Raw genomic sequence first — 21,334 nt, 5'->3', positions numbered from 1 at the left:
TACCAACAGCCATTTCACCATATTTGTCCTGCTCTGACATATCCTACCAGACTGCCCCCAAACCCATGATGGCCTATAAATTCCCCTTGATCAGAAACCAACTTGTAGCCCGTCCCTTGTGTGAACACCCTCTTCACCCCAGTGGGGCATCCACTCTGCACCACACATGTATTCTGGTTACCTGATCCAGGCTGCCCACTGCAGAGTAGGGTGAGAAGTGTGTGCACTCAGGAGAGAGGCCTGGCGTGAGCACATTCTCACTCCACACAGGCTTGGCGTGGACACCCCACCCTGGTGTGCTGTGGCTCTCCTGCCAGAATCCTTATTGGCAGTGGGCTTTGTTTCTTTAACATGTTGTTGCTTTTGTTGGGGGGGTGGGCAGGAGGTGTGAATCAAGATGTTTAGGACCTACAATATTTTCAACTCCATGACTCTCTTCACCTTTTCCATTATGAGGACATGACCAGGGTGATTTGGTTTGCAAATGGTACAGGGATATCAGAATGCCATTTTCTGGGTAGTGGTGGGGGAATTCTGCTTTGCCTCCCTGGCATCCTTTCTCACTTCATGTGGGATTCCCTTCCCACAGGCTCTTCTTCCCTGACTGCAACACTCCTGATGGGGGTGACGTCTAGGGCCCTTCTATTTTTAACTGGTAGGAGCTCTTGATTGCCTCAAGGAGTGGAATATGGTAGAACAGATGCCTTATGACATCAAAGTCTAGGTAATGAACACAGCCTGTGCCTGGCTCATTTCTTAGCAGATGCTCATCTGGGGGCAAAGCAAGCCCATATTGTGAGGGAGACTAACAATCCCACAAATGAAGACTGCTTGAGGGACCTTCATGGCAAGAAGCCAACATGCCCAGTGAGCAGCCAGCACCATCCACTCAGCATATGTGAGTGAGCCTTCAAGAGATTCAGCCTCCAGGCTTGAAGCCTCCCTGATACCAAGGGAGCAGAGGGGTGCTATCCACATTGCACCCTGACCAAATGCAGATTCTTGGGTAACAGTAACATTGCTGTTCTTTTTTAAACTACTCAGTTCTTTAGTAATGGCAATAAGCCCTCTTCAGCATCACTCTCACACCATTCTGTCCATCCCACACCATGAATCTCACCATCCTTGTCTGATCATGATAGTTTTGTCTCTTCAACCAGAAGCAAGAAATCTTATCTCCAATGCTTCCCACAGTCTCACACACAAAGGGACCTCAATCTACAATACCCTGGTGTAAATTCTTTTGCACAATGAAAGAAACTACAAGCAAGATGAAAAGACAGCCCTCAGAATGGAAGAAAATAATAGCAAATGAAACAACTGACAGAGGATTAATCTCCAATATACACAAGCAGCTCATGCAGCTCAATATCAGAAAAATAAACAATCCAATTGAAAAGAGGGTAGAAGAACTAAACAGACATTTCCCCAAAGAAGACATACAGATGGCTATTAAATACACGAAAAGATGCTCAGCATTGCCCATTATTAGAGAAATGCAAATCAAAACTACAATAAGGTATCATCTCATCCCAGTCAGAATGGCCATCATCAAAAAGTCTACAAACAATAAATGCTGGAGAGGCTGTGGAGAAGAGAGAACCCTCTTGCACTCTGGGTAGGAATGCAAATTGATACAGTCACTAGGTAAAACAGTATGCAGACTCCTTAAAGAACTGCTGCTGCTGCTGCTAAGTCACTTTAGTCATGTCCGACTCTGTGCAACCCCATGGACTGCAGCCTACCAGGCTTCTCCGTCCCTGGGATTCTCCAGGCAAGAACACTGGAGTGGGTTGCCATTTCCTTCTCCAATGCATGAAAGTGGAAAGTGAAAGTGAAGTCGCTCAGTCGTGTCTGACTCTTAGCGACCCCATGGACTGTAGCCTACCAGGCTTCTCCGTCCCTGGGATTCTCCAGGCAAGAACACTGGAGTGGGTTGCCATTTCCTTCTCCAATGCATGAAAGTGGAAAGTGAAAGTGAAGTCGCTCAGTCGTGTCTGACTCTTAGCAACCCCATGGACTGCAGCCTACCAGGCTTCTCCACCCATGGGATTTTCCGGGCAACGGTACTGGAGTGGGGTGCCATTGCCTTCTCCTAGGAACAAAATTATCATATGACGCAGCACCTCAGTCCTGGGCATATACCCTAAGAAAACCATAATTGAAAAAGGTGTATATACCCCAGTGTTCAGTGCAGCACTACTTGCAATTGATGGGACTTGGAAGCAACCTAGATGTTGCAACCTAGATCAACAGATGAACGGATAAAGAAACTATGGTACATATACACAATGGAATGTTATGCAGCTATAAAAAGGAATGCATTTGAATCCATTCAAATGAGGTGGATGAACCTAGAACCTATTGTATGGAGTGAAATAAGTCAGAAAGAGGAAGACACATATAGTATATTAATGCATATGTATGAACTCTTTCTATGTAATAGAAAGATGGTACTGATGATCCTATTTGCAGGGCAGCAAAGGAGATACAGACATAAAGAGCAGACTTACGGTCACAGTGATGGAGGGAGAATGTGGGAAGACTTGAGGGTGTAGTATTGAAACATATATATTACCTTTTGTAAAGATAAAATAAATAGCCAGTGGGAATTTGCTGCAAGATGCAGGTAACCCAAAGCCAGTGCTCTATGACAACCTACGGAGGTGGGATGGAGAGGGAGGTGGGAAGGCGGTTTAAGGGGGAGGGGACATTTATACCTATGGCTGATTCATTATGACATATGGCAGAAACCATCACAATATTGTAAAGCAATTTTCCTCCACTTAAAAATGAAATAAAATTGTTAAATAAATAAATAATGACCCTGGTGATCTAAAGAGAACCACAGAAATGAAGACATTCTTGAATCTTTCATCATGAGTGCCAGGATGTTGGGTCTCAAAGATCTGGTACTTGCTGATACGACCTCTCACTACTCCTACTTGTAGCGATTTTCTTGTTTTCTGCCGAGTAATGGCACTAAACCAAGAGCTTATGGGTGCCTCTGTGGTGACCACTAAGTACGTACTCCACTCAGACCCCAAGACCTGATCAGACAGAGGTGTAAGGCTTTCAGAAAAGTCTCAGGTGGTAAAAACCACACCAGAGCAGACACTTAGGATTAAAAGACCAGACAGAAGCAGCAGCTATTCAGAATCTGATCAGCCTTCCTAGAGAGATGGTCCTGTCCCTGCTCCTGGCGGCCCTTCCTCTGTTCCCCACTGGGGAGGCAGGTGAGTGACGGTCCCACCCTCAGAGGCCCAGACCCACTCCACATGGACAGACCTGCCCAGATGCTACACTCATGCATGCCCTGGCCCTGGTCCATGTAAGGAAATTTCTGAATTCAGGTCAAATTCCCTCAAAGCCCAACAAATCTGGGCCCATCTCCCCTCTCTAGCCTTTGGCTCCATGAGCACAGCGGGCAGGCTGGAATCTTTCTTTCAGGGAAAATCATCGAGGACCAAGAGGCCAAGCCTCACTCCCGTCCCTACATGGTGTTTCTTCAGTTCAAGACTTCAGGGAAACGTTACAGCTATGGGGGTTTCCTCATGCATGAGGACTTCGTGCTGACAGCGGCTCACTGCCTGGAAAGGTGAGGAGCAGTGCCGGGCCCCCAAACCTCTGTTGAGCCCTCCCAGGGAACCCTCTTCTCAGGGGCTGCTGATCTTGGCTACCAGCAACACAGGAAGTTCTTCGGAGGACAGGTGAGCCTTGGGGAGAGATGGACAGGTCAATGCCAGTGATGCATAGAAAGAAGGAACTGATCAAACCTGAGACAGAAGGAAGCCAAGGTTGTACCTGGAGTCCAGAGTGCAAATGTGAGAAGTTCACGTTTTCCTTAGAGACAGCCAAGCCTGTGCAGGATTGAACACCCTCCGTGGACTCCAGGAACTACCACCCTGCCCAGGCTGCCAGAAGCAGGCAGCACAGAGAAGCCCAGACCCAGGGTCCATTGTCTAGAATTCTCTCCCCAGACCTGCCCTGTTCCCAGCAGTGCTCTGTCCTTCAGGCTCCTGGTCTGTATTTCCTGTGACTCCCCTTCCCTCTCTGCTATGTATGCAGATCAATTAAGGTCACACTGGGGGCCCACAACATCAAGAAGAAGGAGAGGACCCAGCAGGTCATCCGGCTAAGAAGAGCCATCCCTACCCAGGCTATAATAGTGAGACGTATGCCAACGACCTCATGTTACTGCAGGTGGGACACGCGGCTGCACTGGTTCTGGGACACTTTCCTCCCAGGGTTCTGCATCCCCCATGACTCATCCCTGACCTTCCTTCTATACGTCCCCTTCTGTGGTCCCAGGGCTGGTGGAAGGCAACTCCACAAATGTCCTGCAGTTTCTGTGGGCCATCAGTAGGTGAGAATGCCTTTCCTCTGCCTTCAGCTGAAGAGAAGGGCCAAAGTGACCGCTGCTGAGAGCACCATCAGCCTGCCCAGCAGCTCAGATATGGTGAACCCAGGGATGCTGTGCAGTGCGGTTGGCTGGGGACTCCTCCGTGTGAATGGCTCCACCGCAAACAAACTGCAGGAGGTAGAGCTTGAAGTCCAAAGGGATGAGAAATGCAAATCTCGCTATGAAGTTTACAACACCGACACCCAGATATGTGTGGGGAACCCAAGGATGAGGAAGAAGGCTATGAATGTGAGTAACACACCTTTATGCATGCAAAGCCCTGGGCACAGCCAAGCTGTGGGGATGGGGAGCAGTGGGAATGAGCCTCGTCCCCAGCCTGTCCTCCTATCTGGTCTCTGTCCCGTGTCCCTGGGGGGTGAACACTGCCCCACAGTCACATATGGGTGGAGGCTTCCTGCAGGAGGCTTCCTGCAGGGGGATTGTCAGGGCCAGATTGAAACATCAGGACCAACAAAGCCCTGATATCAGCCAGGGCCCCTAACAGAGACCAACACCCCAGGGTCGCAGGGAGACCAGACCTGAAGAAGGTGAGCTCAGCCCTTGCTCTCTCTGCCCCCAGGGTGACTCTGGGGGCCCCCTCGTATGTAATGGTGTGGCCCAGGGCATTGTGTCCTATGGACAAGATACACCTCCAGATGTCTACACCAGAATCTCAAGGTTTCAGCAATGGATCAAAGAAACAATGAAAATGTACAGACTGCAGGGACCAGACTGAGGTCCCCCAGGATTGATCTGTCCATCTTCCCTGGGGTAGAGGTGTTGGGTGGAGGAGGGCTGCCTGGAACTTAATAAAGTTTTATCTTTTGAGCAGAAATCACTGATTCCTCCTTTATTCACATACTCATTAGGCACCTACTCTGCCAGGGAAACATCTGTTCACATTTCTGATCTGTCACCAGCTTCCCCCTCCGGCACATACACCACCCCTCTCACCCCCACCTTCCATCTCTGGAATAAAACTTCTACTGTACCAATAGCCAGCTCCCTCCAGCCACATGTCCCCAGTGCCAGCTCCCCCTCAGGCTGCCCGTGAGCTCCATCAGAGAAGGGAGACCCCTCCTCAGGAGTATAGGTGTCTCTCGATTCCCACCCTTGTGTGTCATCCATACGCCCTCCTCCTCGTCCACACCTACTCCCCTCCCCCACATCCCAGTGCCCAGGGGGCAACAAAAGAGAATCCAGATTTGGAAAGGGGATCCCCTGAGAAACTCTGGGGTTGAGGGGGCACTTGTCCACCCTAGCAGAAATGGGGGAGGTTTACAAAGGTGTGGTTCACCCCATGAGTGTTCCCTCCCTGCATCAGAGCAGGCAGAGGTCAGAAGCCTGAGAAAGTTTCAGGAGGCCTTCAGTATTCCCTGGTGGCTCAGACGGTAAAGCGTCTGTCTGCAATACAGGAGACCCGGGTTCAATCCCTGGGTCGGGAAGATCCCCTGGAGAAGGAAATGGTACCCTACTCCAGTATTCTTGCCTGGAAAATCCCATGGACAACGGACCCTGGTAGGCTACTGTCCATGGGGTCGCAAAGAGTCAGAAATGACTGAGCGACTTTACTTCACTTCAGTATTCCCAACTTCAGCTCAAGTGCCTGTCACAGCCCTGTCTTGGAGTCCTGGGCCCAGGGCCCTGTGCAGCCTCTGGTGTCCTGAGGGCACATCCTCCTTCAGCCCCAAGTGACCTTGAGGGAGCTTTTCCACCTTGGGCTGAGGTAGCTGCTCCCACCTTCATTGCTCGCATGTGTGTGTGTGTGTGTGTGTGTGTGTGTAAATATATTTATCTCCAAAGGAAAGTCACTGTAAAGCAATATTTGGTTTCATGGTATCCTAAAGTTTCAAAGGTGTCTATACCGATAGACTATTGGATATATTTTTTTTTCTATTTTTCATCAATCTTGAGGTCTTACTACAGGTACATATTGAGAAAACCAACATCACTTTTAAAACATACACCTTAGAGAGCACTGAGGGGAAGTGGTTTGCTGAACATGAGAATGGAGAGTGAGCTTCAACCATCACAAAATGTGTTTTGGGTAGAAAGTAACACATATTCATCAAAACAATATTCCTCATAAATGGAACATATTCATCACAGAAAGACAACTAAAACAGAACATATATATATATCAGAAAATAAAAATTACTAAGAATTTCACAATCTCAGATCATCATCACTAATGCTTAAGCATATTTTCTTCCACTATTTTTCTATTTATTCATAAGATGCGCTTGCTTCAATTCCCTTGGGATTGGGTTGTTTAGAGCTCCTAATGCCATCCTTTCCATTCCTCTTTCTTCTGTCCTCGTACTGGTGAGAGTGTGGGGGTCATCTGCACATGTTTAGGATGGCCTGGCCCAGAGACAGCAGATATATGGCTCTCTGGCCTCTGGACAGGGAATACTTAGTGGGCAGTAAGTATTAGATGATGGGCATCTGTTTCCCCTTCACCACTCACCAGTCACCAGTATTTCTGGAGAGGAAGCCCCTCCTGACTCACAAACACCCTGATTCAGGTGGGACAGCCCCCAGGTGAGCTTGAGGGGCGCTGGATACCTCAGCAAAACCCAATCATGTCCCTCATTGTTGAAGGACCCAGTGATGTTTTTTTTCTGGTTCAGTGAATATCAAGTCCAGGACTTTCATTCAAAATTTTCAGATAAGAAAGGTTCTCTATGTTGCAGAATACTTATATTTAAACAAGAGATTCTAAATCCTGCAAAAATGTGAGGCTGGAACCCTGGCAAGATAGGAAATGGGGTTGCTGTTTGGGCCACTTGCATGAGTCCAGGCCTCTCTGCTCCTAGAGCAAGTGCAGTCTCTGCCTCACACTCGGCCCCAAGCAGAGCCCCACGCTGTAGTCCTCACGCACGTGTCCTCTGCCCATTGATTCTAGGTCTCCTCCAGCCCCTGAGCTTCCCAAGTACAGGAGCCAAGTCGCTGAATCCCTGACCCTCACCTCTTGGGTAATTCTTCATGCTTTCCCCAGAATCAACGAAGACCCAAGAGGAGAGAAATGCAGACCATCCTGAATCAGTCACTGAGGGCCTCTGAGGACCCAACTCCTCCCCTGGCTGCAACACAGCCTCCACTTTCTTGCTATTCCTCTTGCTCTGTGACTCAGCGGTGGGGGTGCAAGGGTGGTGACTGTGTCGTTCTCACCTACCCCACAGCAGAGAACATGGGCACATGTGACATGCTCACACCCGGTTGGGGGGAGCACAGCTCTGGGGGGTCTGTGGGGGCACCGAGCCTCCCCTGCTTCCTTCCCCTGTGCTTTGTGTCTGGAAGGAAGAAACCCCAGCAGCTCTGACCTGGGCAAATCTTCTGGAAGATGCAGCTACTCCTGCTCCTGATGGCCTTTCTTCTGCCTGCCGGGCTGGGATATGTGAGTGACAGTCCCCATTCCTGACAGGGTAGCACATCTCACTAAACCTCTCCAAGTCCTGGTCCTTCTGCTCAGCTCCAATTTCTGAACCAGCTCCCATCCCAACTGAGACTACAAGTTTGATGCTGCACAGACATTCAGCAAGGATGGGTGGTAGGAAGCAAGCTTTCACTAAAAGCTTTTTAGCTCTTAGCCTCTCTCACCACGGGTAAAGTGGGTTGTACATTTGCTGGAGGATGTGAAGCTACAAAGCACAAGTAGGAAAATTCCTCACTCCAGCCAGGAAAGGACAACTCAGACAAACCATCCACAGCGCGGGAGTTCTCAGTGGACCCAGCTTAAGAACCAGAGAAACTTGTCAGTTTCCCCGCCCTTCACTCTTGCCCAGGAGAGGAGCCCAGGGTGTGATTGGTCAGAAATGGCTACATGGCAGCACCCAAAGCTCTCTGGGTGTCATTACTCTTCCCCAGACCCTAAGCAGTTCATTTTCTGCCCCCGTGTCTTTGGCATTGTCCTCCCCCATTCCTGTGGTCTTAAATCCCACCAGTATTATCCCCACCAATCCTCAGCCAAAAGCTAATTGGAGGCCATTCAGGTGTCCAGTCAACAGATGCTTACTGAGATCCTGGGATGCGTTATGCCCTAGGACATGTGGATTTTAGAAAACCCAACTCCATAATCTCATAGGTGGATTGTTAGAAAATGGCACCAATCAGGATGTTAGCAGAGGTTTAGAGGGGTCCAGAAGACTCCATGAGAATGAGGGCTCATCAGGGGGTTCCATCCATGATCTTCTGGGCTTCACCCTCTGGAAGGCACTCTTGGGCCCCTCCATATGTGTGTGTGACTCAGGATGTGGAGAACAATACTGAGGTTTGGGGTTTAGAAAAGGTTATCCCACCGCAGTGAGAACCTGGGGGACTCTCCCCTAGTGTCTATTGGGCACTGTCGACCACCTTGACTGCCACCTTCCCAAACCTCCCTTCTAACCATAGCCTATTCCATCTCCCCATCTTTCAGCCTTTTCTTTCAGAGGAGATCACTGGGGACCATGAGGCCAAGCCCCACTCCTGCCCCTACATGGCTTTGTTCAGTTTCTGGGTGAAAAGAGTTGGAAGAAGTGTGGCTGTGTTCTCATACAAAAGGACTTTGTTCTGACAGCTGCTCACTGCAGAGGAAGGTGAGGGGCATTAGCCAGCCTACCCTACCTGAGGCCTGGACAGGGATCCGTCCTCTCCCCAGGAGCTGAGCCCAAGGGTACCCCTCCTTCACCCCAGGATCCTGGAAATCAGGACCACAAGAGCTCATCAGACAAGCCATCTGATGAGCAGGACTAGGGTGATTAAAATCTGAGAAACAGGACAAGAAAGGTTTTGAGGTCAGTGGGTCGGCAGTGAGAACAAGGGACAGGGTTGAGAAGGCTTGACCCACAATGGCCAAATAAAGCATCAGAGACGGATGAGAGTGTGCAGTGAGAGCCAAAACCCAAACTCAGAGTCACTTCACAATATTGCTGAGAAAGCTCCCAAAGCCCCTGCCCTCATGTCCCTGAGAAGCACAGGGCCCAGAGTCACTCAGTGCCAGGACCCATCTGTCACCTGAACTCCCCTTCAGCTGCTCCCTGCCCTGGTGTCAGCTGCCTGTCACTGCTCCTGGCCTGTATTTCTGGTGACCCCATGATCCCCACACCTCTGCTCTGGTCTCTGAGCAGCTCAATCATTGTCACCCTGGGGGCCCACAACATCAAACAGCAAGAGAGGACCCAGCAGGTCATCCAGGTGGGGAGGGCCACCCACCACCCAGACTTTAATCCTAAGAATTTCACCAACGACATCATGTTACTGCAGGCAAGGAAAACTCCCCACTGACCCTGCTCTCCTGGGATCAGATTGCCCTCCCAGGATCTCCTGCCCTTTCGTCCCTCCCATCCTGGCTGCCTGATGAGTCCCTGTGGCTCAGGAGAGAGCGGAGACAGATCAACGTCACTGCCCTGTCCAGGCTTGGGGACCACTGGCTGAGCCAGACTCTTGCCTCTTCCCATAGCTGGAGAGAAAGGCCAAGCAGACAGCAGCTGTGAGGCAGCTCCGCCTGCCCAGGGCCATGGCCTGCATGAAGCCAGGACAGACCTGCAGTGTGGCTGTGGCTGGGGAAAGGACTCCATAGGCACCTACCCTAACTCACTGCAGGAGGTAAAGCTGACAATGCAGGAGGATCAAATGTGTGAGTCCCACTTACACTACTATTACATCAACACCATCCAGCTATGTATAGGGGACACAAAGACAAAGAAATCTTCCTTTAAGGTGAGAATGACAGTCTACTTTGCTTGGATCTGGGGAGAAGTGTGTTTGCAGAAGATCTGGGACCTGGGGACCGCCTCACCCTCTAGACACCAAGACACATCCTGGGTATGCTAGTGAGTATGCTAGTGTGTGACATGAGTGCAATTGTGGGGCAGTTTCAACATTCTTTGGCATTGCCTTTCTTTGGGATTGGAATGAAAACTAATCTTTTCCAGTCCTGTGGCCACTGGTGACTTGTCCAAATTTGCTGACATATTAAGTGAGCACGGTCACAGCATCATCTTTTAGGATTTGAAATAGCTCAACTGGAATTCTATCACCTCCACTAGCTTTGTTCATAGTGATGTTTCGCACTTAGGAATGGGAAAAACTTAGCAATGGAAGCAGTGACAGACTCTCTTTTTGGGGCTCCAAAATCACTGCAGATGGTGATTGTAGCCATGAAATTAAAAGACGCTTGCTCGTTGGAAGAAAAGTTATGACCAACCTAGATAGCATATTAAAAAAGCAGAGACATTAAAAAAAAAAGCAGAGACATTACTTTGCCAACAAAGGTCTCTCTAGTCAAAGCTTTGGTTTTCCAGTAGTCATGTATGGATGTCAGAATTGGACTATAAAGACAGCTGAGCACCGAAGAATTGATGCTTTTGAAATGTGGTGTTGGAGAAGACTCAGGAGAGTCCCTTGGAATGAAAGGAGATCCAACCAGTCCATCCGAAAGGAAATCAGTCCTGAATATTCATTGGATGGACGATGTTGAAGCTGAAACTCCAATACTTTGGCCACCTGATGTGAAGAATTGACTCATTGGAAAAGACCTTGATGCTGGGAAAGACTGAAGGCAGGAGGGGAAGGGGTCAACAGAGGATGAGATGGTTGGATGGCATCACCGACTCAATGGACATAAGTTGGAGTAAACTCCAGGAGTTGGTGATGGACAGGGAGGCCTGGTGTGCTACAGTCCATGGGGTCGCAAAGAGTTGGACACGACTGAGCAACCGAACTGAATTGAACTGAAGGCACACTTGTCTTTGTACTCCAGGATGTCCGTCTCTAGGTGAGTGATCACACCATCATGGTTATCTGGGTCATTAAGGTCTTTTTTGTAATGTTCTTCTGTGTATTCTTGCCACTTCTTCTTAATATCTTCTGCTTCTGTTAGGCCTTTTCTGTTCTTTATTGTTCCCATCTTTGCATGAAATGTTCCCATTGGCATCTCTAATTTTCTTGAAGAGATCTGTAGTCTTCCCATTCTATTGTTTTCCTCTATTTCTTTGCATTGATCACTTCAGAAGGCTTTATCTCTCCTTGCTATTCTTTGGAACTGTGCACTCAGATGGATGTATCTTACCTTTTCTCCTTTGCCTTTTGCTTCTCTTCTTTCCTCAGCTATTTGTAAGGCCTCCTCAGACAACCATTTTGCCTTTTTGCATTTCTTCTTCTTGGGGTTGGTTTTGATCATCACCTCCTGTACAACGTTATGAACCTCCATCCATAGTTCTTTAGGCATTCTATCTATCATATCTAATCCCTTGAATTTACTTGTCACTTCCACTGTAAAATCTTAAGAGATTTGATTTAGGTCATACCTGAATGACCTGTTTTCCCTACTTTCTTCAACTGAAGTCTGAATTTTGCAATAAGCAGTTCATGATTTGAGCCACAGTCAGCTCCTGGTCTTGTTTTTGCTGACTGTATAGAGCTTCTCCATCTTTGGCTACAAAGAACATAATCAATCTGATTTCAGTACTGACCATCTGGTGATATCCATGTGTAGAGTCGTCTCTTATGTTGTTGGAAGAGGATGCTTGCTAGGACCACTGTGTTCTCTTGACAAAGCTCTGTTAGCCTTTGACCTGTTTCGTTTTGTACTCCAAGGTCAAACTTACTTGTTACTCCAAGTATCTCTTGACTTCCTACTTTTGCATTCCTGTCCCCATGATAAAAAGGACATGTCTTTTTGGTGTTAGTTCTAGAAGGTCTTGTAGGTCTTCGTAGAACCATTCACCTTCTTTGGCAGTAGTGGCTGGGGCATAGACTTGGATTTCTGTGCTACTTAATGGTTTGCCTTGGACACAAACAGAGATCATTCTGTCATTTTTGAGATTGAACTGAAGTACTGCATTTTGGACTCTTTTGTTGACTATGAGGACTACTCCATTTCTTCTAAGGCATTCGTGCCCACAGGAGTAGATTTAATGGAATCTGAATTAAATTTGCCTGTTTGGTCCATTTTAGTTCACTGATTCCTAAAATGTCAATGTTCACCCTTGCCATCTCCTGTTTGACCACTTCCAAGTTACCTTGATTCATGGGCCTAACATTCCAGGTTCCTATGCAATATTGTCCTTTATAGCATCAGATCTTACTTCCATCACAAGTCACATCCATACTGGGCATTGTTTTCACTTTGACTCAACCTCTTCATTCTTTCTGGAGCTATTTCTCTACTCTTCTCCAGTAGCATATTAGTCACCAACCAATATGGGGAGTTCATCTTTCAGTATCATATCTTTTTGCCTTTTCATATTGTTCATGGGGTTCTCACGGCAAGAATACTGAAGTGGTTTGCCATTCCCTTCTCCAGTAGACCGTGTTTTGTCAGAAGTCTCCACCATCTGTCTTGGGTGGCCCTATATGGCATAGCTCATAGTTTCACTGGGTTAAACAAGTCTGTGATCCAAGTGATCAGTTTGGTTAGTTTGAAAGAGAACCTTTCATCCTGTCCTTTTAGTCATAGCTGGTCTCTGGGCCAAGATTCCCTGCTGGGCAGCTGGGGCCTTTTGAGTTAGAAAGGGCTCCTGTCCTTAGTAGGACTGAAAAGCACATTTTTCATTTATCAATACAAATGCTGGTAGATCACCTACTAAGTGCAGGACACTATGATTGTACAGTGGTACAGTCCACACAATACAGGTTCTACTGTCTGAGCCCATTCAAGATAAAAACTCTCAACAAACTTGGTACAGAGGAAATATATCTCAGCAAAATACAGGCTGTTTATGACAGATCCACATTGGGCTTCCCTTGTGGCTCAGACATTAAAAGTCTGCCTGCAATGCAGGAGACTCAGGTTCAATCCCTGGGTGAGGAAGATCCTCTGGAGAAGGGAATGGCTACCACTCCAGTATTCTTGCCTGGGGAATTCCATGAACAAAGGAGCCCGGTGGGCTCCAGTCCATGGGGTCCCAAAGAGTTGGACATGACTGAATGACTAACACTTTCACTTTCCATGACAGACCCACCACTTACATCACATTCATCAGTGAAAAGCTGAAAGCTTTTCCCCTAAGATTAGGAACAAAACAGAAATCCTAAAAAGGCTTCTAGCTATTCTTCAGTTCAGTTCAGTTCAGTCACTCAGTCATGTCCAACTCTTTCCGACCCCATGAACTGTAGCATGCCAGGTCTCCCAGTCTATCACCAACTGCCAGAGTTCACTCAGATCACGTCCATCGAGGCAGTGATGCCATCCAGCCAACTCATCCTCTGTCGTCCCCTTCTCCTCTTCCCCCCAATCCCTCCCAGCATCAAGGTCTTTACCAATGAGTCAACTCTTCGGCATGAGGTGGCCAAAGTACTGGAGTTTCAGCTTCAGCATCATTCCCTTCAAAGAAATCCCAGGGCTGATCTCCTTCAGAATGGACTGGTTGGATGTCCTGGCAGTCCAAGGGACTCTCAAGAGTCTTCTCCAACCCCACACTTCAAAAGCATCAATTCTTCGGCACTCAGCCTTCTTCACAGTCCAACTCTCACATCCATAGATGACTACTGGAAAAACCATAGCCTTGACTAGATGGACCTTTGTTGGCAAAGTAATGTCTCTGCTTTTCAATATGCTATATAGGTTTGTCATAAATTTTCTTCTAAAACTAAGCGTCTTAATTTCCTGGCTGCAGTCACCATCTGCAGTGATTTTAGAGCCCAAAAAAATAAAGCCTGACACTGTTTCCACTGTTTCCCCATCTATTTCCCATGAAGTGATGGGACCGGATGCCATAATCTTTGTTTTCTGAATGTTGAGCTTTAAGCCAACTTTTTCACTCTCCACTATTCCTAAACCCTAAACTCAACAAACTTCCTTTGCCATAAACATTTCCTTCACAAACAGGTCTCCGATAACAATCCTTCCCATGGCCTCAAGCTGTGGCCTATGTGCTCATCCTGTAACATTCTTTGTAAAGATCCTTGAACAAATGTCAATGGTTACTTTATAGATTATTTTCTGGGCACAACTGCAGAAGGCTCTGTGCTTTCTCATGCTTCTATCAAGAATACTAAGCACCTTAACATTCTTTCCAGCCAATTCAACCGAAGAAAGGAAAGAACAAGTCAGAATCACAAGGCCTAACTCCTTCATCCCGGGTCTGTGCCTGTGGGACAAGGAGAGGGAGGTAGGGGGCCGTGCCTCCATTTTGTCAGTAATGCCTAACGTGGCACCCAACAGTTGCACTCAATATTCCAGCAAATTAGGAAAAGTCAGCAGTGGCCATAGAACTGGAAAAGGTCAGGTCTATTCCAATCCCAAAGAAAGGCAATGCCAAAGAATGCTCAAACTACCACACAATTGCACTCATCTCACACACTAGTAAAGTAATGGTCAAAATTCTCCAAGCCAGGCTTCAGCAATACGTGAACCATGAACTTCCAGATGTTAAGCTGGTTTTAGAAAAGGCAGAGGAACCAGAGGTCAAATTGCCAACATGCACTGGATCATCAAAAAAGGAAGAAAGTTCCCGAAAAACATCTATTTCTGCTTTATTGAATATGCCAAACCCTTTGACTGTGTGGACCACAATAAACTGTGGAAAATTCTGAAAGAGATGGGAATACCAGAGCACCTGACCTGCCTCTTGAGAAACCTATATGCAGGTCAGGAAGCAACAGTTAGAACTGGACATGGAACAAGAGTCTGGTTCCAAATAGGAAAAGGAGTTTGTCAAGACTGCATAGTGTCACCCTGCTTATATAACTTATATGCAGAGTACATCATGAGAAACGCTGGGCTGGAAGCACAAGCTGGAATCAAGATTGCCGGGAGAAATATCAATAACCTCAGATATGCAGATGACACCACCCTTATGGCAGAAAGTGAGGAAGAACTAAAGAGCCTCCTGATGAAAGTGAAAGAGGAGAGTGAAAAAGTTGGCTTAAAGCTCAACATTCAGAAAACTAAGATCATGGCATCTGGTCCCATCACTTCATGGCAAATTGATGGGGAAACAGTGGAAACAGTGGATGAGTTTGTTTTCTGGGCTCCAAAATCACTGCAGATGGTGACTGCAGCTATGAAATTAAAAGACGCTTACTCCTTGGAAGGAAAGTTATGACCAACCTAGACAGCATATTCAAAAGCAGAGCCATTACTTTGCCAACAAAGGTCCGTCTAGTCAAGGCTACCGTTTTTCCAGTAGTCATGTATGGATGTGAGAGTTGGACTGTAAAGAAGGCTGAGTGCCAAAGAATTGATGCTTTTGAACTGTGGTGTTGGAGAAGACTCTTGAGAGTCCCTTGGACTGCAATGAGATCCACCCAGTCCATTCTAAAGTAGATCAGTCCTGGATGTTCATTGGGGGGACTGAGGTTGAAGCTGAAACGCCAGTACTTTGGCCATCTGATGTGAAAAGCTGACTCATTTGAAAAGACCCTGGTGCTGGGAAAGATGGAGGGCAGGATGAGAAGGGACGACAGAGGATGAGATGGTTGGATGGCATCAGTGACTCAATGGACATGGGTTTGGGTGGACTCCGAGGGTTGGTGATGCACAAGGAGGCCTGGCATGCTGCAGTCCATGGGGTAGCATAGAATCGGACATGACGGAGTGACTAAACCTCACTCAGCACCTTTTTATGTACCTGTTGGCCATCTTCATGTCTTCTTTGGAAGAATGTCTATTCAGATGTTCTACCCATTTAAAAAATTACTTTTATCGAAATATAGGTGATTTACATGCTGTGTTAATTTCTGCTGTACAGAAATGTGGTTCAGTTATTCATATATATCCTTTTTTATATCCTTTTCCATTATGGTATATCACAGGTTACTGAGTATAATCCCCTGTGCTCTGCCTATTTTTCAGTTGGGTTAGGTTCTCTTTTAATATTGAGTTGTATGAGTTCTTTATATGTTTTAAATGTTAGCCACTTATGAGACATATCATTTGTAAATACTTTCTTCTATCCAGTAGATTTCTCTTTTGTTTTGTTAATCATTTCCTTTACTATGCTAAAGCTTTGAAGTTTGATTAGGTCCCATTTGCTCCTTTTGCTTTTGTTTCCCTTGCCTGAGAAGAAATAGCCACAAAAGTATTGCTAAGACCTGACCAAAGAGTGCACTGCTTGTGTTTTCTTCTAAGAATTTAATCGTTTCTGTCTTGAATAAGTTTGAGTTTGTCTTCGTGTATGGTGTGAGAAATGTTCTAATTTTATTCCTTTATGTGTAGCTGTCCCGTTTTGCCAAAATGACTTATCAGAGACTGTCTTTCCTCTATTGTATGTATCTTGCCTCCTTTGTGATATAAACTGACCTTACATATGTGGGTCATTTCTGGGCCCTCCATTCTGTCCCATTGGTCTATGTGTCTGCTTTGTGCCAGTTTCATACCATCTTGATTACAGTAGCTTTATAGTGTAGTCTGAACTGAGGGAGCGTGATGAACAGTGAAAGTGCTAGCTGCTCACATGTGTCTGACTCTTTGCAACTCCAGGGATGGTAGCCCGCCAGGCTTCTCTGTCCCTGGAATTTTCCAGGCAAGAACACTGGAGGGATAGCCATTCCATTCTCCAGGGGATCTTCTTGACCCAAGGATAGAACCCCTGCTCTTGCATTGTAGGCAGAGTCTTTACCATTTGAGCCACCAGGGAAGCCTCAGGAAGCCTGATAACCCCATCTTCGTTCTTTTTCCTCAACATTGCTTTGGCTCTAAGGAGTCTTTTGTTGTTCCAGATGAATTATTTGTGGGACTATTTGTTCTAGTTCTGAAAAATGTCATGGGTGTTTTCATACGTATTGCCTTAACTGTAGGTTGCTTGGAGTAGTTCACTGATTTTAGTAATAATAGCTTTTTCAATCCCTGAACATGCAATATCTTTCCATTTATTGGTATTGTCTTCAAATTCCTTCAGTCAGTGTTTTACAGATTTTAGAGTATAACACTTTCATGGGTAAATTTATTCATATTTATTTATAAATTTTGATTGGATTGTCATCCCCTTCTCTTCCTGCCGCCAATCCCTCCCAGCAACAGAGGCTTTTCCAATGAGTCAACTCTTCGCATGAGGTGGCCAAAGTACTGGAGTTTCAGCTTCAGCATCATTCCCTCCAAAGAAATCCCAGGGCTGATCTCCTTCAGAATGGACTGGTTGGATCTCCTTGCAGTCCAAGGGACTCTCAAAGAGTCTTCTCCAACACCACAGTTCAAAAGCATCAATCCTTCTGCACTCAGCTTTCTTTACAGTCCAACTCTCACACCCATACATGACCGCTGGAAAAACCATAGCCTTGACTAGACGAACCTTTGTTGGCAAAGTAATGTCTCTGCTTTTGAATATGCTGTCTAGGTTGGTCATAACTTTCCTTCCAAGGAGTAAGCGTCTTTTAATTTCATGGCTGCAATCACCATCTGCAGTGATTTTGGAGCCCAAAAAATAAAGTCTGACACTTTTTCCACTGTTTCCCCATCTATTTCCCATGAAGTGATCAGACCAGATAGCATGATCTTCGTTTTCTGAATGTTGAGCTTTAAGCCAACTTATTCACTCTCACTTTCACTTTCATCAAAAGGCTTTTTAGTTCCTCTTCACTTTCTGCCATAAGGGTGGTGTCATCTGCATATCTGAGGTTATTGATATTTCTCCCAGCAACCTTGATTCCAGCTTGTGCTTCTTCCAGCCCAGCGTTTCTCATGATGTACTCTGCATATAAGCTACATAAGCAGGGTGACAATATACAGCCTTGACGTACTCCTTTTCCTATTTGGAACCAGTCTATATAGGATTCAGTAATTCCACACCTGGGTATGTATCCAAAGTAAAGAAAAGCACTAATTCAATACGTCATTAATATATGCACTACAATGTTCAGAAAAGCATTATTTACAAAAACCAAGCTATGAAATCAAGCTCAGCATCCATTAACAGATGAATGGATAGAGAAGGGGTGGCATATATATACACACAATAGTATCTACTCAGCCATAAAAAAATGAAATTTGTCCATTTGCAACAACATGAATGGACCTGTAAAGTATTACGTTTAGTGATATCAGACAGAGAAGAATAACTACTGCACATTTTCACTTATATGTGGAATCTAAAATATAAAACAGTTGAACAAATTTAACAAAATAGAAACAGACTCATAGATACAGAGAACAAATTAGTGGTTACCAGAGGGCAGTGGGTGGTGACAGAGACAAGATAGTTGAAGGGGATTAAGAGGTACAAACCAGTAGGTATCAAATAAATAGGATACATGGATATAATGTACAGCGCTGGGTATGTAGTCAATACTATATAATAACTTTATATGGAGTATAAACTATAAAAATATGGGGTACTACATTGTACACCAGAAACTAATACTGTGAGTTGCTACACTTTAATTTTTAAAAAGTGACTAAATGCAAAAGAAATTATATCAGTTTCTTACATCGATTATTGACTATTTAAGGCAAAATAGTATATGAGGCATATAGTGGTGAAGTGTATGACAAAGATAACTCAAAGGGTGAGAAGGGAGACGAGGGAAAATATACCATACGAGGTTCACATATGAGTGAGAAACAAAGTGAAAGTATTAGCTGCTCGGTCCCATCTGAGTCTTTGCAGCCCCAGAGACTACAGCTGCCAGGCTCCTCCATCCATGGGATTTCCCAGGCAAGAATCCTGGAGTGGGTAGCCATTCCCTTCTCCAGGGGATCTTCCCAACCCAGGGCTCACACCCAGATCATCATCATTATAGGCAGGTTTTTTACCTTCTGAGCCACAGGGAAAGCTTAAGGCATATCCTTTAGTGTAACAACTAAATTAATAGGTAGACATATAACAGAAAGCCAATAAAGAAGCCAAAATGAGACATCACAAAATAGAGCAGAATAGCAGGGCAGAAGAACAGAGAATAAATCCCACTGTGTTCCAGAAAGAACTTTCATAGTTTTTAGCTCTGATAGGCTAACCTTCTCCCTTATTATACATTTTTCATTTGGACAAAATTTCCCTAGTGATTCTTTCATGTTTATTTTCCACATAAATTTAGAAATTGTCTAGAACTTGTGGAACACTAGGAGAAAAAATTCAATAGCTTTCTTTTAAAAATCACATTATATATATTATTTTTATAACCATATTCATATATTAACTTGGGAGAATCAGTGCATTTTTGGTGTAGATCTATTCTATTTGAGAACTAAGAATATCTTGCTGTTTCTAAACACTTCTTGTGTTTTTCAGAAGCAGTTTAACATTTTGCATGAATAGGTTTTTCACAATTCTGGTTAAGTTTTTCCTCAGCCTCATACCTATATTTGGTACTTCTGTAACAGATTTTCTTTTAAATTATATCTTAAAACAGGTTATTATTATATATGTGAAAGGCACAGGTTTCCTTTTACATTGGAAACAATCTCAAGCTCATAGACAAGTTGCAATCGCGATGCAAAATGTTTTCCTCTCCAGAACCATTTGCTAGTATAAGTTACTGAAACAGCACTCTATTGCTTCTCAAATACTATAGAATGTAATTCGTACTAACAAGGACATACGTAGCCACCATCCAACCTTCACACCCAGGAAGTTAACACTGCTGCCACAATAATCATCTAATCCTCAGTGAAAAACCTAGCTCAGTAGCCTGAATAAGTTGACTTATCTGATCAGCATCTGCAGAGATATATATATAACCAATCTCTCACCCATCATCCCCAAGGGCATCCCCTGATCCCCGCGCCCCAGGCTCTGGTGACGCACATTAGGTGGCCCCTTCCTACCAATGCCCACCTCACCCTATTTGTCCTGCTCTGATAAATCCCACCTGATTGCCCCCACCCCCGAGAAGGCCCGTAAACCCCCCTTGCTCAGAAACCACCCATCCCTTGTGTGAACACCCTCCTTATCCCACGTGGGCATTGAATCTCCGCCTCACGTGTATTCTGTTACCTGATCCAGGATGCCCAATGCAGGGTGTAGGGTGAGAAGTGTGTCCACACAGGAGAGAGGCCAGGTGTGGACACACGCTCACCCGACGTGGGCTTGGCTTGGACACCATGCCCTGGTTACCTGTGGCTCCCCTCCCAGAATCCATATTGACGGTGGGCTTTCATTGCTTTAGAAGAGACTTGAGATCAAGGTGTTTTGGCCCCATGATGTTTTCAATTATATGACTCTCTCCACCTTTTCCATTGTTGGGACATGACCAGGATAATTTGGTTAGCAAATTGTATAGGGACATCAGAATGTCATTCTCTGGGTAGTGGTGGGGGAATTCTGTGTTGCCTCCCTGGCACCCACTCCACTTCACGTGGAACTCCCATCCCACAGGCTCTTCTTCCTTGTGCAACACTCCTGCTGGGAGATGAAATCTAGGCCCTTCCTTTTTAATCTGCTGGGAGCTCTTGATTGCCTCAAACAGAGGGATATGGTGGAATAGATGTCATAGGACATCAAACGTGAGGTAATTAAAAGAGCCCAGCTTGTGCCTGGCTTGTTTCTTAGCAGATGCTTCTTTGGGAGAAAGCCAACAACATGTCATGAGTGAGGGAGACTGACAATCCCAGAAACAGAGATGACTTGAGGTGCCTCATGGAGAGAACCCAATATGCCCAGTGAACAGCCAGCACCATCCACTGGGCGTGTGTGAGCAAGACGTCAAGTAATTCAGCATCCAGGCTTCAAACCTCCCTGATACCAAGAGGAGCAGAGGAATGCTATCCACACTGGATCCTGACCAAAATGCAGATTCATGGCTAAAACAATATTGCTGTTTTGAAAAAAAAATACTCAGTCTTTTATAACTGGAATAATCTCTCTTCAGCATCACTCTCACACACCATCCTGTATATACCACACCATGGTTCTCAGCATCCTGTTTGACCCTGACGGTTTTGTCTCCTCCACCAGAAGTGAGAGATCTTATCTCCAAATTTCTCATACAAAGAGGCCTCAAAACACAATCATCCTGATGATGAAAGAGAACCACAGAAATGAAGACATTCTATGTCATGCTCCACTCAGA

The 21,334-nt window shown here is 45.8% G+C and overlaps 2 pseudogenes; both read left to right on the top strand.

Moving 5' to 3' along the window:
* Positions 1-3,181: 3,181 nt before the first annotated feature.
* LOC113879591 lies at positions 3,182-5,138 on the top strand (annotated as a pseudogene).
* Positions 5,139-7,634: 2,496 nt separating this feature from the next.
* LOC113879590 lies at positions 7,635-21,225 on the top strand (annotated as a pseudogene).
* The last annotated feature ends 109 nt before the right edge of the window (positions 21,226-21,334 follow it).

This window comes from Bos indicus x Bos taurus, chromosome 21 (genome assembly GCF_003369695.1).
Source record: "Bos indicus x Bos taurus breed Angus x Brahman F1 hybrid chromosome 21, Bos_hybrid_MaternalHap_v2.0, whole genome shotgun sequence".
Classification (NCBI taxonomy): Eukaryota; Metazoa; Chordata; class Mammalia; order Artiodactyla; family Bovidae; genus Bos; species Bos indicus x Bos taurus.
The sequence above is the reverse complement of the archived record's forward strand: the minus strand, read 5'-3'. Positions and strand labels throughout refer to the sequence as shown.